The 17,147-nt window shown below is 38.5% G+C and overlaps 1 protein-coding gene across 1 annotated transcript in view; it reads left to right on the forward strand.

Annotated features, from left to right (window-relative positions):
- TOX3 (TOX high mobility group box family member 3) overlaps window positions 1-17,147 on the forward strand; it is a 142,448-nt gene that overhangs the window by 113,545 nt on the left and 11,756 nt on the right. The window lies entirely within an intron of this gene.

A 17,147-nucleotide genomic window follows, 5' to 3' on the forward strand; every position in this document is an offset into this window, starting at 1 on the left:
CCTCAATTGCCATATCCAGGGCTGGCTCCAGGGGTAACCGCGGCCTGTGCCGGATCAGTATAAAGCGCCCGAAAAGGGGGCGTGGCCCAATTATCATAGGCCATGCCCCCTGTGTGACATTATTTGGGGGTGTGCCTGCATGGCATGCCTCCCGTGTAACGTCAGGTTGGGGACGAGCCAGGCACTCTGTCACTAGCTGGGCTTCCCCCAGCACTCTCCCAACACTGAATGAATGCCACGCGCATGCATGCAGCATACATTCAGCCACTCCGGGGTCCAGCACCATGGCACAGCTGTGACGGTGGGGGTGCCCAGCCTCTCGACCAGACCAACCACAGGACACTTCGGCCCATCGGGATGTTGGGAGGGGTGCGCCCTCCACCCCAAGAGCTGGCCCTAGCCGTATCCTCAATGTGTTGCTACACTAAGAATTTTTCAGTGAGTGTAAATTGGAAAATGGGCTAATAGGAATCAACACACACTCTAATGTAAATAAAGTACTGTAATCTCCTTTCTGAAACCCAAGGTACTCGCATTACTGCTGAAGCTCAAACAGAGTATAAACTACTTCACACACATTTATAAATAACCTACATTTCATTTACACTTCTCCCCTAAATTTGTACCATGTCATCCTTATATTTTTCCTGTATTCCTTGTAATTAAAAAAATATAAATAAAAAATTGTATTATCTTATTTACATGGCACCACAAGTGGTCTGCAGCACCTTAGAAAGTACAGAAACAGGATGAACACAACAAGAAAAAGTTACTTACAGTACAGAACATTGCAGGACATGGACAAGGTTTCTAAACATTGCTGTGTCAGCAGTAATAATTCCCATATACAGTAAGCAGCAAGGTGGCAGAACCAAAGGTTTGGTACCATTGTAGGGTATTTGGTCGACTTGTGGACATTCAAGAGGTCTACAGTCAGAATGTTGACAACAGAAAGTTGTCAGGTTCTGAATGTTGACAGTCAGAATGCTGACATGGTCATTAAGTTGACCATCAAAATGTGAACATGCATTTAGGTCGACATGGTTACAATGTCGACACAGTGTGTCATCATTTTAAATAAAATGCAGACATATTTTTTTGTTGGGATAGACTAAAATAAATAAATAAATAACCAAATAAAACTTATGACATTTTGGTGTCAACATGTTATTTGATGCCAGTCTAAATGTGTCGCCATTTTAACCATGTCAACCTTATCACATGTCAACATATTGATTGTTGACATTCAGAACCTGTAGACCTTCTCAAACCCAGTACTAGATTATGGAATAAGTGAGGGCAGGAAAAGGGCCCTGCTCATGAGAGTTTACAACCTAAAGGATTTATACCCAATACATGGTTATAAATCATCGGTACCAGGCTGCAGGTTAGTCCTAAATCTTTTATGTTTAGAATAGTACGGCACTATGGAACCCTTATGCACTTTATAAGTAAAAGATGATAACAATAATAATAATCATTGTATGAGCAACTGTGCAGCACATTATCTGTGTCACTCTGATGATGCTATAATGTGGACATCTTTATGAAATACGCTTTGTACTCTAGTCAACCTTTAACATCAGATGTCCATCACACTTGGTTGTATATGTATTAACATTTATAAATATATTTTACAGATTTCTCAAGGCTTATTACTTAATGTGACCAAGGTATAATTATATTTTGCTTACTCTTCTCCTAATATAGCAAGTTTCTCAAGTAATAAAGAAAACAAATGCAGCACAACAGTTTTATAAGTAATATTGTATATCATTTGTTCTGTGGTCTACTTGACACATTCACCTATAAAGTTGAATGCACAATTGCCAGAGGTACGGTTAAAAATAGGTTATGTCAAAGTTCCTCAATGCTTCCCTCAGGGTTTGTGTTGGCCAGATAAATAATAATATTTTTGCGCTGCCCTCATATATTTCCCAGTGGAAGTCTGTTAAAAATGAACGGTGACTTCTTATTGCTTCATAGACATCTTGAGATCCATAAAGTGAAGCAAAGATGCTTGTTATCTTAGTAATTGTAAGTTTTGGTACAACCAGAAATTGATTTGTGTTACAAAAGACCTATTTTTTTCCTCAATAACAAACTGCTTCTTGAAAGATTGCCATTATTATACAGTGTACTTGCTCTTAATACTGTTTCTATCCGTGCAAATGGGTAGTCTTATACAGAGGCAAAACCACTTTGGGGTAAGAAATATCACGTGGTCATGATGGTCATATTGAATTAGGGATATGCTCTACGTATGTTGTATATAGTATAAAAACTGTTTTGTTAATCGCAATGGAATATGATAGTTATTAGCAATATTTATTTAAATATAGCTATCAGAATAAGTGCAAATATTTCAATTTGCAATTTATTTGGAAGCTACGCCAAGTCTCCTGCCCTCTGCTTACATTAGACATAGGGAGGAGTGTGATGCATGACTGTGAAGACCATGAAAAGTGACACAATCCCAGTATAAAACTGCCATGGAGGCATGCCAGTCAGCAGCTTTACATGCTTCACCATAATGTAAGGAAGTGGACGGCACTCCATGTGGATCATTAAAAACACTAGATTCCACTCATTATAGTAACAGGGTTTTAATGAGGACAGTGCAACTGGTGCTGCCACCCAGAGGGCAAGGCTAAAAGGATGGCATGGTATCTGCCATTATGGCACCCCACCAACCTATAGTAACTTGAGGGGTGTCTAGAGATGCACTCTGATGTGCTAGGAAAGCAGCAGGGAATATCCTTAGTATTCTATTAATTTTTATTTATACAGTACCTGAAGTGCTCCACAGCGCCGTACAGAATGCAAGAAAATAAAACAGTACAGTGTAAAGCAGAACAGTACAATACAGTAGACAAATAAAAAATATCACTATAAATCTCAATACAGCCACTGAAGCAAAGGGTGCAAAGATAATATTCAGTGTAAGCTGAGACCTGTACCTATTAGCATTGCAAACTGAGTGAGCAGAGGGCCTGATTCAGACCCGGTCACTATGAGCGTACACTTGCATGATGCGTATGCAAATATTTGAAAGTGACGCGGCGGCGAGTGATCGCTCGTCAAGGCATAGGCATGCCCATCTTACCTGTACGAGCACCCACTGCCCCACGTCATCTCCTGGAAGTTTATGAAAACATTGGTACAGCGACCACTATCTGATGGGAACGCAGTGCTTGTGGTAGCTTTTTTTTACCACAAGCATTGAGATGAAAACAAAGGAATAAAATGGCTGGTGATGTGTACTATGACGCTGCCTGTTAATTATGCAGGCCTCTAAACGGTGTTGAAACACTCTGGCACGCCTGCGTTCGCATCTCCAACCCCCCCATTTTTACTAGACTGCCCCTGTCACCACCCACAAACGGCCTCTCCTGCCACTAACTCTACTGGGCTGGTTTTGCTGGGCGAGCGAGGGATCTGTGATCGCACAGGGAAGTTCGCATGCGCACTGCGATGCATATGCATGCACAGATTAGCAACCATCGGCAATTGCGAACGGACTGCTGATACTGTCCGGGTTTGATTCATGCCCACAGAGCCCAAGAAAGAAGTGTAGAGAGCATCTGGTGTGCAAAAGACATGGATAAAGAACAGGAAGGAAGTCTAAAGGGAGGAGGGATACAAACAGAAGACATAAGGAGTGAGCTAGTGTAAGAGGAGCTAAGGGCAGGAAGCATGAGTGAGAGATGTGGAGATGGTTAAGTGGTGGACAGATATGCTTTTAAGGACAGGTGGGATTTCGGCACCTTCTTAAAGCAATGCAGGCTGGGGGATAGTCTTGTGGAATGAGGGAGATTTCCAGCACGGGAGAAATCTTGGATTCTGGAGTGAGATGTGGTAACCAGAAAGGGGGAAAGGTGGTGGTCATTGACCAACCACAGATGAGGTTGAAGGTGTAGGGAGCAGTGGAGTTGGAGAGGGCCTTGTGTGTGATGGTTAGGATTGAAGAGGATTCTGTATGTAGAGGGGAGCTGGTGAAGTGCTTGGCAGAGAGGGGAGGCAGATGTAAAGTGGCGGGAGAGGAAAATAAGTAGCTGCAGCATTAGGTACAGATTTTTAGAGGAGCAAGATGGGAGCAGGGGAGTCCAGTGAGGAGAAGGTTGCAGTAGTGGTTTTAGTTGCATCCTGGGAAAGGAAGGGTCTACTGCAAGTGATGTTGCAGAGCTGGAACTGCCAGGTTCGGACAAGAGATTGAGGCGAAGGAGAGGGAATAGTCAAGAATGACATCCAGGCAGTGGAGTTGGGAAACATAGACAAAAGTGGTGTTGTTGATAGAGAGGATGGAAGAGAAGTCAGTGACTTCAGTTTTGGCCCTGTTGAGTTTGAGGAAGTGCTTCAGTATCCAGGAGCAGATGGTGGAGAGGCAACTGGACACCCAAGAGAAGGATGGATGGGGGATGTGGAACCAGCGTAGAGACAACAAAGGAGTAGTTGGTGAGTAAGAAAGTGAACCAAGAAATGACAGAGGGCCTGATTCAGAGCCGGACGCTATTTGCGCTCGCTCGTCCAGAAAAAGGAGCTGGCTATTTAAATTGACCGTTCACTCTTTGTGGTCTGTTGACGCCTCTATGTCTGAATGAGCGAACAAAACATGTGGATTTTTTTTGTAAAAAATGCCCCCTGGCCGCTCACATCATACGTCATCTCTGCTATTTATTAGATTAATCGAGTACATCGAAAGGCGAATGAACTGCTCCCTATTCTTGTGGTTGCATTTTCCTACCGCAATCATGCGAGCAGTTCTGGCTAAAAGACACCCAACTGACGTGGTCGATGACGCTGCTTTGTTAATTATGCACATCCTTAAAATGCCAGTTTTGGCACGCCTGCGTACGGATCTCCACTCCCCGTTTTCAAGCACCTTCCCCTGTTACCACCCACAAACGCCTCATCCTGTCACTCAAATTAGCAGGCATTCGCTATTTTGCCAGCACACGAATTTCGACCGCACTGACTGGTTCGCGCATGCGTACTAAAACCCATACGCATGTGCAGATGTGCGAACATCGTTCGGAGCGAATGAGCGGCCGCTTACGAGCGACTCTGAATCAGGCCCTGAGTCTGATTGTCTCAGAGCATGCTTGCTCTGAGACATAATGAGAGAATGTGCATCAGGGGTGTGTGTTGCCAAACAAGGTTCCAAGCAAAAGAATCACCCGTAACTATTGACACCCTAGGTTAGCTTAATAGTAGCACTGGCCCTGTTGGTGAAGATGGATAGAAACAATTTATCCCATAGATTTGTACCTTATGCAGGGTTAATTTTTTCCAGATACATTGGTCAAAATTTACTAAGTGGCGGTTTCTAAACCCCGGCAGTTTGGTGGCGGTTTGACGGCGGGTTCTATTCTGTTCTAAACCCCGGGGATTTGTTGGCAGTTTTGTAGCAGTTTCTAAATGACAGCCCTGTTCTGTTCTAAAATGTGTTTTGGAGGCGGTTTTGCTATCTGCGGATTTACTAAGGTCAAAACCGTTGCAAAACTGCTGTCAAAACACAGTTTAGAATAGAATAGAACAGGGCTGTCATTTAGAAACTGCTGCAAAACCGCCACCAAACCCCCGGGGTTTAGAACAGAATAGAACCTGCTGTCAAACCACCACCAAACCGTCGGGGTTTAGAACCCACCGCTTAGTAAATTTTGCCCATAATCTAAATCCATTTTTTAAGGTTACTTGAATAATTCAATAATTGATGTGGAGTGCATTGTAAATTAGATGGTGAGCCATGATGAAGTGATTCAGTGCAAAATTGTATTATCAAACCACCCAGTCTAGCCCACATCATGTAGGAAGCAATATACACTTTGTATGAGACTTGCCCTTACGATTCACCGGAGGTCTCGGACGTCGCGGCTGTGGACAATGCTGATGGGAGATACGGTGTGGGATAAGTGTATAAATATGTTTGTTTTACATTGCACTAATTTTGTTATTGTCCTGGGGGCACGTCCCTGAAACGTTGACGAGGATAACATAAACTTTTCACTTGTTTCACGAAGTCTACAGTCTCCTGAGTGCCGCTTTATTTGCTGAAGTACATGCTTGGGGCTAGTCCCCTGATAGAGGGCACTGGAGCAAGTTACCCCAAGGGGGTCCGGAGTGCCGGAGCACATTGTGATATATATACTGTGTATGATATGTATGTGTATGTATGTATGTATGTATGTGTGTATATATATATATATATATATATATATACTGTGTATGATATATGTGTGAATGTATATATGTGCATATATATATATATATAAACTGTGTGTGTGTGTGTATATATATATATATATATATATATATATATATATATATACATATGAGTTATATGAAAATGTCTAACAAATGTATAAAGTGTCAAACAATAGTGTTAGGCTAATCACACACACAAGTCTATAATGGAGGATACTACTCTTCTTTGGAAAACTCTTTTCACAGAGTGCTAAACAGGTGCAATATTTTTCAGAAAACACAATTATTTCTGCAGCAACATTTCCTCAACATTCCAGAAAAGAGACAAACAGATGCCATCTTGTTACAATATATTAAATTAAATTACATTGAAGTACTTGTAGAGTGTTGGAAGAACAATTCAGAATGAAACAGCTATATTTCATGGAAGAAATGTAATAGCTACAGTATACGTTATTAATTTAATCATGATTTTGGGTTCTGGTCGTGTAGAATGAATAATCCATTTATAAGATTTAGTTCTGTGAATAAATCAAGGCTGGTTATGGAGGACAGGGTAGATGTCCAATAATAGATTATCTGCATTAATTACTTAATTTTGTATGTACTATTTCCCCATGTTTCTGACATCACTGGGATACCCTTAAATTTTTATTGCTTCATTGTTCATGTCAATAAACATGAAAATGTAGTGTCCTCAAATGTCTCTGCCTTTTGCCTTTCTTTTTTTTAATGTAATGATTTTAGATGTCCAAACGATATCATTTGTATATAACTACATCTGTGCTCCTATAAACCCCCCCTTTTGTTTTACACCTCCCAATAATCTGTCTAGCTTGCTGAGCAGTATTGACATCAGTGCTACATCAATTTCAAAAAGTGGATTATTTTTACAAGACAGCTATTGTGACATTTTGGGTCAGTCATAAATGAAAGATATTCATGCAAGCATGCAATACTTGTAATGAAGTCTCACTCTGACCTTCTGTATGATTGATTCGGTAATTTAGTTTTCTCAGGCAGTGCCTGAAATGAAATGGAATCATGTTGAACAAGTTTTGAATACCCACAGTGCACTAGGAGAAAGAAAAATCTGCTGCCCCAGAGGCTTGCAAGTGAACAGCTGAACGATTTATCTATGTGCTATTATAGCCTATGCCAGAATTCAACATTTCTTTTTCCTTTTTTTTTTCTTATTTGGCTTAAGTACTTAATTCTGCAGGTAGCTCTAAATGGGAAAATAAAATACTGTTCAGATTTAAAATGACAGGACAGAAAGTATGTGCAGGGTACTGATAAAATATCTTGAATAGAACTGACCTTTCATGTAGTTGAAAGTTACTTGGGAATTTGTCCTTATAATTACCATATAGATTATTTTTATTTCTTTCCTGCAATGAAACACTTCTCAGAACAGCAGTGGTGATTGAATGGAAATTGAACTTGTTAACATTCTCTTCTGTTTAGTCTGTTGTACGTAAGTGAAGGTTCGCTTTGATCAATTTAGAAATATTTTTCCCCTCAATACACAAAAAAGACAGTAAAATTTATTATTTTGGGACCTTTTATCTTCCACTCTAAAAACAAAATAGATTTACCGTACTAAATGAGAGAAAACATTTCTAATAATGTCGCCTGTGCACTTTCCCTCATACGACAAAGACAAATATCTCACAATATGCCCAAAGCTGGGTAAATATATTTACAGAGAAGATATTTGTACATGAAGATATATATTTTTTTTTTTATCAAAACATTTTGGTCAAATAGATGCACGAAATATGCATCACCATCTATATATAAGCATAGCTTGGGCAAGTTTATTTTAGATGAATGGTGTAGCAGGTCTATTTGGGAGCCTTTATGGGGGGTATCCACGTAGCGATTTAGCCAAGCGATTGCACGATAACGACATCGTTATCGTGCAATCGCTTGCAAATCGTGCATTCATCGGGCATGTTTTGGTCGGAAGCGACCAGCGATGCGCGTGCCCGCTGGTCCCTTCTGACATCCGACATCGCCCATACATGCTGGTCAACCTGACGATCTCGTCAGGTTCAGCATGTGTAGGGATGAGGGATGTGCCGGGACTGAACGAGTGAACGTTCAGTCTAGGCCCATCACTAGCTATACAAATGACAGCACGATTGCAATGTTGTAATCGTGCTGTCATTTGTATATCTACAAGTGGATACCCCCCATTAGTTAGCACTTACACACACTATTTAGTGGTTGGAGCAAATCTATTATGTTGTGTTACATTTACTCAATGTGGTCATGTGCCATGTTGCACCTTATGCATATTAAGGGACACTAGCCTAAAACCCTTGTCTGTTGTATGAAGGAAACTAATAGGAAGATGTATCAAGCCTATGGGAGAATTAAAGAGGAAAAGTCGCCTATAGCATCCAATCGGCATTTAAATGTCATTTATCAAGCACAGTCATTTAAATTACAGGCAGAAACCAATTGGTTGCTTCGGGCAACTACTCTACTTTATCACTCTCCAAGGCTTGATTCATAATCCCTTTAATGTGAAAATACTCTTATTTGTTTGGCTAAAGACACTTATGTGGGAGGCATGTACTAACATTGCATTTACATACAAAATTACACTGGACACTACTGTAGCTTTTATTGTCTCATTAACACTAAATATATTCTAGTTGCCCTGGGCATATTTCCCAACAGGGTTGTAACTAGAACTTTGTGTAGCAACATTTTGGAGTTCCCATCCCAATGCTTCTAGAAAGACACATTTTGTAGCAGCATTTATTCATTTTATGCCCATGATGTGATCACACAATCTGTCCCGATATACAGTAGGTGTACTACATTTGGAAGAAAGGTATTGGGGATTAGGTTGGTTCAGTACAAATTGTGCACCTAAATGCAATGTTAGTAAATATGAGGCCTGGTGATTTTGTTTCTGGGGCAGGCAGTTGGGAGTGGACCTCAATGGACCATTTTCACTCCCATCCCTTCTTCTCTTCCTCCCATTTTCCCCCTTCTAAACAAGTATCTGGAAGCAAAATAAAGTACAACTATCTACACTTTAGAAAGGGAGCACGTGAAATATGCGAGCAGGAATTTACAGCACACATGCATAGGAGAAAGTTTTATCTAAAAAGACAACAAAAACAGGGGTGCTTCAAATAAGGTATGTAACTGCTCTAGCAAGAACTATATAAAATATAGTAAAAGTCTATAAAAAAATTCATAGAAAATGAAATCCTTATGAAGACTTAACCAGAACTCTCTAAAATAAATTTCACTGAGGTTTGTAGGGTAGACTAGGAGAATGGACATCAGGAATACTCAAATCAAGTATGATACCTGCTCTGTGTTTTCTAATTTTTCTAATTGTTTTGACACTGCACTAGGAAACTATTGATCCTGTCAGTGACCTGTTACTGTAGTTAGGATCATGGGGAATTAATCTGCCAGTTTTCTTACAATAAACAACGTGTGTGCAGAGGCATAAAGTGTAACCATACCTCTGTGGCATAAAACTGAAAACTATCCACTTACAAGAGAGTACTTCCCTAAAATACTTTGTTGTCATCACAGTCACACACAGATTACCATTTCTAGACTGTTGAGAAATCCAATACAGCTTTAAAACATAGTTATCCAATAATTGGTATATGCCTGTGGCAGATTGGGGGTGTGGGTGTGCCATAGCAAGCATGGCCACCCATAATAGGTCATTGGACTTGTTCAAACAGGAGCTGTTGGCATTCAAGTCTTTGTGATAGATCTCTCCATTTTATGGTTCTCAGTTGTTGTCACATCAGTCATACACCAGAGATCCCAGACCAAGATTAGGTAGTACTGGTTGTTGCTGTATTAGGCAAATGTTAGGAAAACTAGTTTGGAGGGCTTGAAACCATCATAACTGATATATTTGAATATATTTTATTATTTAATTTATGCCTATGTTTAGTATATCATGCAAATGTATAACGACAAATGGCATTGATGAGATAAAAATTTGAAGAGGAAAACTGAAGATACTTTATACTGGTAACTGCAAGGGTCATGAGGGAAGAGACCCTCCTTGTTCGGCAGATCCGGGGAATTTGTATGAAAATATATTTTCTATACAAATAAATAATCTGCGAGTCTCTTACACTACTACGCAAAATCAATAACCATACTGAATACTTCAAATGTGTGCCCTACAGATATTAAATAGCAAACACATAAATTTTCTAAACTACATATGCCAACACAGAAAACATTCCCCAGCTAACCAGCTGTTGTAATCATTGTACTTTAACCCTTGCACATGTTGTTTACGTCAATGTTGAGCTATTACAATTCTTTATTCAGGTTAAGTGAAATGAAGGGATGTCATTAGCACATAATAATCATGGATGGATTTTAGTATCTTATGAAAATAATTAGACTGACTTTCACAGGTTCTACACCAAAGGAATCTTCATAAATAGAATTTAGTGAAATGGTTAAGTTATTTTCATAAATTGTAGGATCTTTGGGAATTTGGTGTTTCAAATTAATATGCAATTTTGTGGGTGTTGACTTAAAAGTATTGGCACATTTTATAATTTCAGTGATGTCTGGTAACGTAGAAATATATTCAGTCACAGGGTTATTGATTGATTAACAAAAGAAAATGTACCGTAACCTATAGCAACCGATAAGGGTAAACTCCTGGTAGGGGGGTGTATTAAAGTTTTGGTAGCCATTGGTTTACTGTAACAAGTTTTCAATGTTTGCTAAAAAAATAAAATAAAAAACAGTGATTATACATAATATTATGGCATCCTACCATAACACAAAAACTGTAACATTAGTAAATAACATCTTTCACCATTACCCCAAAATTGTATATTTCCTATAATCTGTGTTTGACCAGCAAGGCTCATCTTTTATGGCTGGCATCCTATTAGTCATGTAAATAGTTTTTTCTCTCAGATAAAAATTACCTGTTTTCGTCCAAAGCACAGGGTCCATGAAGCCTGTGTATTTTCGCGATCGTGGCAACGAAAATGGGGCTGATTTGGGGGATATTGTTTGGGTGAAATACAATCACCGATATATGCCGGCTTGTGGAGCTAATTGGATAGCCCCCACCAGTTAAATTAGCCACAACAAATTACCACGACTAATAGAATACTGGCCTATATCAGATACTTCAAGTGTGATTTATTTGGATTTTTACCAGTCCTGAAGTTCTGTATCCGTATAAATGCAATACTGTGATCCCAATCATTTTATACAGGTCACATAATTCTGTGTGTTCTAATTGCCATATAAATTACAATAGGGGGTGCATTTGTTCTTGTGACACACATTTTTCTAATGAAAATTGTTAGGATGACATCAGAATTTGGTGACTTCAAAATGATGTCATCAGAACTCACTGTGTATGCATTAAAACATTTAATTGACAAAAATATATTACATAAATATCACATGTAATTTTTAACAATTTAGCAGAATTTCTTTTGGTTATAAATTCTATATATCCTAAACAGATAATTCCGAGATCACAATGTATAATAAATGTGGACTGTGAGAAACTATTTTTGCTGAGATATATACAGTATTTTAAGCTTTGGCTCATATATCTATCTACTCTTTATGACCTTATATTTAGCTAACATGAGCACATTTTCGTTTTCAATTAATACATTGTTGGGCTATGTTGTCTAATATGTTGCAGATAAAACTGTTATTTCATGGGTCATTAATGTGTTTAATGCGTGGAACATTCTATTAAAACAAGCACTTATTATTTTTATGAAGATGTTTATTACTATGGTTAACAGCCACAGTACAACTACATTTTTTGAAGGCCGTAATCATTCATCTTGTGTGAGGTTGCTTCTTTTGTTTGTGGCTTTCCTTCTGCAGAAGATTTGGATTATCACCAGCAAGCAGCCAAAGGTTTTTGTTATTTCAAGCTGAGATTGATAGATGTTATGGAAATTACATGCAACACAGTTACACACCTTCCGAGATATACAGCAATGGTGCTAAATGGCTATAAGAACAAAATAGAGAGAGCTGATTTTTTTGCTAACGGAATTTATAGACATAAATGACATTGGGGAGATCAGCATTTAGACCTCTAGACAGTTTTTGATTGTCAATGCACTTTATTATTATTGTTTTTAATGTTATGTCAATATACTGTAATAATATTACTAATTATTACTAATACTAATCTAAGGTGTTGAATATGCAACAAATAATTAGTGTAAATGTTATAATAAAATAGGAATACATTGCTACTGCTTAAAGCTCCTATTTTTTCATTTATCTGGAATAAATATATATATTTATATGTATACTATGATATACAAAATATCAAAAATGTACATCATACATATACAAAAAACCCTACTTCTATTCGACAGTGATCTAAAAATATATATGGTCATAAAAGGAGTATATGACCAAGGATTCTGTTATGTAAACAAACTGAGTAAGACTTAGATTTGGTTTAAATTAGGGATGTGCAGGCTCGGATAGGTTCGAGTTTGCACGTTGAGTTCGGATTTTTCCCTCCAAAAAAACGGAACTCAGAAAGAGGCAAAAATCCGAACTCAACGTGCAAACTCGAACCTATCCGAGCCTGCACAACCCTAGTTTAAATATTCCATTTCATAAGGTGTGCACCACTTTCATTAGAAATTTATAATATTGGTCTATATGGCAGGGATCAGGCAGATTTTAATGCATATACAGTAAGCTATGCATATTTACAGACCCTGATTGGTAGGGTTTGCAAATATAATTCCACTTGACATACTTAAATCGTTATTAGAGGAACTCCAAAGAAAATATCTTCTATTGGTATGTTATAGGTCACTACAACATAATTCCACAGGGTGCAGAACTGTATACAGGTATAATAAAAACTTATTCAGTAGGGGTGACTGGTTAATCAATGTCATTGTATGATTTGCTGCTCCTTTTAAAATGTGAATACAGTGTTCAAAGGGTGTAAACTGTAAATGCACAAGAAGGTAGACAGAGCTCTCATTACATTGAGAGAGTCAATTTGGGGATCAGACTGTCATTTATACTTAACTAGCCAGTCGGGGAGAAGAGTGTAGTATTAATCAATACTTTACTATATCATCATAAATAAAGGTATGTTACATGAATCAAATCAATATCTCATACAATCATAACATGAAACAAGGTAAGGGTACACATGAACAATCAAAAAATAATAAATCAAAAATCAATAAATGGAAATAATAAATAAAAAATAATGAAATATGCAAATGAGAAAACAGTATAAAGATATCAATCGTCAGTGGTACTAGTTGGTGTCCACTGTCTCTGGGTTGGTCCTTTAATAGTTGGACTGATTACATTTTAATGCAGCATCTTATATATGTATTCATATCCTTAAGATCCACTGAGGCCAATCCAAAATGGCCGATTAACCCTTCAGATGCGGACCAACGCATTACAGACTCAAACTCCAAGAAAATGGCCACCGCAAGATCATGGTTTAGTGTACCAGAAGACCTGACTAATTAACCAATTATGGACACCCAATAAGAGCATTTTCAAAGATTTATAAATCCACCTGAACAGCAATCAGGATTCACAACACCAGAGGAAGGCTAACTAACCTAAAACACATTGGGCACATTGCTGTTATACCACATTTTACCCCACTTACAAAAGGAACCCAGGCAGAGATGAGCGCCAGCTCCACGGGAGTCAAGTGACCGGAACAACAAGGAAGAAGACGGAGGCAAGAGACGCCGCAGCCAGCAGTGTAACAGGACCCTGGTACGGAGAGACAGACAGCGCAAGGACTAACAGGTAAGTCTCCATAGTGGCAGGGGCACCCAGTGAAAGGCTCTCTCCAAGCCCGATCCAGTGACTCCCCCCTCCCCAGGCAGTAACACCTACAAGACCACCCTGCCCCGGGCACATCCCTCCACAAGACGCACTCACGCGCCCGGCAGTCTGGCAAGGTGACACAGTCTGGAGACCCCAATACAGCCCTGCGCAAGTTCACTCTAACCTACCAGCCATACACTTGTCCTGCACCACGCTGATCGTCAGAAAGACTCACCATCTATTAGTATCAGCGGGACGCCTCTGCAACAAGTCAATTAGACTTTTAGACTTTTCTCTTGAATCTATATTTGTCTTAACAGACATGAAGACACTATAAATACCTGGTTCAATCGGTCCAACTATCAAGGGAGCAACCCAGAGAAAGTGGACACCAACTAGTACCATTGACGATTGATATCATTATACTGTTCTCTCATTTGCATATTTCATTATATTTTATTAATGTTTTTTATTTATTATTTCCATTTATTGATTTTTGATTTATTATTTTTTGATTTTTCATGTGTACACTTACCTTGTTTCATGTTATGATTGTTCGAGATATTGATTTAATTCATGTAACATACCTTTATTTATGATGATATAGTAAAGTATTGATTAATACTACACTCTAGTCCATGGTGTATACTTAGACAGTGATTTATCCTATATAGAGACTGGTATATACACACCAGACATACACTATCCATTAAGGGTGAGTGCAGTAAATTTCTTCTCAAATTCCATTTATCACAAGAGGATAGGCAACATCTCTCTCTTTTTACCAGCAGCACACCCAAACAAGTTCCAAAATATATATTTTTTTGTAATCACAAGTCCAGTGCGAAGAGATTCAATATATTACTATACTTACTAGCCAACATAGTATTAATGGATATCTTAAGGACTTTGCTAGAATACAAAAATGACTTTCTAAACATTCCAGCCATCAAACTGTGCACATGGAAACTATCCTACAGATAAATTAAATGAAATGTTTTATGGTAATTAGACTGGTCAGATTTAATTCACATAATGATCCTGACAAATTCAAACTGATACATTTACTTATTTTTTCAAAAAGAAAGCAATGGTCCATGCTCATTACCATATAAATTGTTCTATGTATTAATGATAAGCATCTTTCACATTTCTGTATTTACATATTAAGAAATAAATAACAATCATCTAGATCTCACTAAGGACCTGATTCAGATCCGCTCGCTAAGGCTCGATCTGAGCGATTTTCACCCATCTGCGCATGCATATAGTTCGCAGTGCGCAAACCATTCGTTGCGATCTGATTTTGGTAGCTCGTAAGACACTATCAGGTTGCTGCTTTGAGTGACTGTGCCGTTTGTGGGAGGTAACAGGGGAAGTTGCTTGTGAACGGGGGAGTGGATGTGCGAATGCAGGCATGTCTGGCCACCAAAACGCTGTTTAAAGGGCATGCATAATTAGCAAAGTAGCATCATTGTACATGTCACTTGCATGTACTTCAGCCAGCGCTGATCGCTGTGCTTGCGGCAGGCTAAGGCAACCCCAAGGGCTGCGAGCAGCTCCGATGGCTCACGATGGTCCCGATTAAACCTTCATTCCCGGATATGACATGTGTTGCGAGTGGCAAGGGGGCGTCTACAGACATTTGCAAGCGCACTTTGCCGTAGCTCGCTAAAACGTAGTGGGCATCCTTACGCGATGCAGTGCGAGCGCTTAATTAAAATATCTGGCCCCTTTTTGCCAGCGAGCGATCGCATCTTGCAAGCGGGTCTGAATGAGCTCCTAAGTCCTAAAGTTTGATAAACACCCTCTTGTGACAAATTTTATTTTGTGATTATTTATTTAACATAAACTGTACCAACATGAAGATGTGTAAAAAAAAAAGTGCCGCCAATCAGATGTACTTCATTATATTATCATCAGGAACTGCTGCCACCTCTATAGTAAAAGCAGAATCTTTAGGAATTGAATCTAATATATTTTTGTTTGTGTTAGCACCATCCCTATGGGAATATATATATATATCTCTAATGATGTCAGATAATTATTATAACTCCTCATCAATCTGGAATAGTGATAAGGCAGCATCATGGGGTGTGTTTAATTTTTCGCACATAACGTCTTCATATTTATTTTTTTGTTGGCTAAATAATGAATAATGACAATTTGAAATATATGATGTGTCATCTATCACATGTTATCAAAATGTAGCTCTTGTTGGGGACATAGATCTGTCAGACTGTATGCTTTATTTTTCTTACCATTTTATGTTTTCTAAATGCAACGAACACTAGAAATAAAATAACATAACCGATAGGAATAAGCAGTACAGTAGAAGCTGTTCTCGCAGCAGTCATTTCAGAGCATGTTGGGAAAATGGGCATTTTATTACCTCCTGTTAAGTTCCAATACAAGTGACATTTTATTTTACATCATGTCAATTTATAGCTTTGACTTTTAAATTTAGTCAAGCCAAGTAAATTAACACATGCCAGATCTGATTTCTAAAGTCTTGCTACTTCTATTCATAGTTTAGAATGCAAATCAGAATGCTCTGAAAAATGTTTGAATGCTTATTAAGAGCAATGCAGCCCCTTCCAGAATACACAATATTTTTAGTATAATTATTTTTATTATTTCACATAAAATACAGAAATATTTTTCTTCCAAAATTTCAACATATTAAATTACATACATACTGGTAATCCTGCAAAAATATATATATAACAAATCCTATATAATGGAACAAGTTCTAAGCAGCTTGAAGTTTAATAATTTTTGGAACAAATTCATGAGCAATTATAGTTTGAAAATCATTACCAAATATCAAGATAATATGTAATATTAGGTAAAACTAAAAGAGCAATTGTTTCTTTTACAAACAAGCATTAAGTAGCTCGTATTGTCCTATATTGATCCCTACTAGACTGCACCATCTCTGCCCAATGGTCTCTGCATCTGGCTAGCAGGGTACCTAGAACAGAACCCTGCAGCCAGTATAGCTGTTACAGTGCCACCCGGAGCATCTTTTGTACACTCTAGGCACGCAGCCTGTACAGCACCCCCGAGCATCCTGCAGATGCCTTGCCCGTCAGTGCAATGTT

The sequence above is a fragment of the Taudactylus pleione genome, unplaced genomic scaffold, assembly GCF_031769625.1.
Source record: "Taudactylus pleione unplaced genomic scaffold, aTauple2 ptg000117l, whole genome shotgun sequence".
NCBI classification, from domain to species: domain Eukaryota; kingdom Metazoa; phylum Chordata; class Amphibia; order Anura; family Myobatrachidae; genus Taudactylus; species Taudactylus pleione.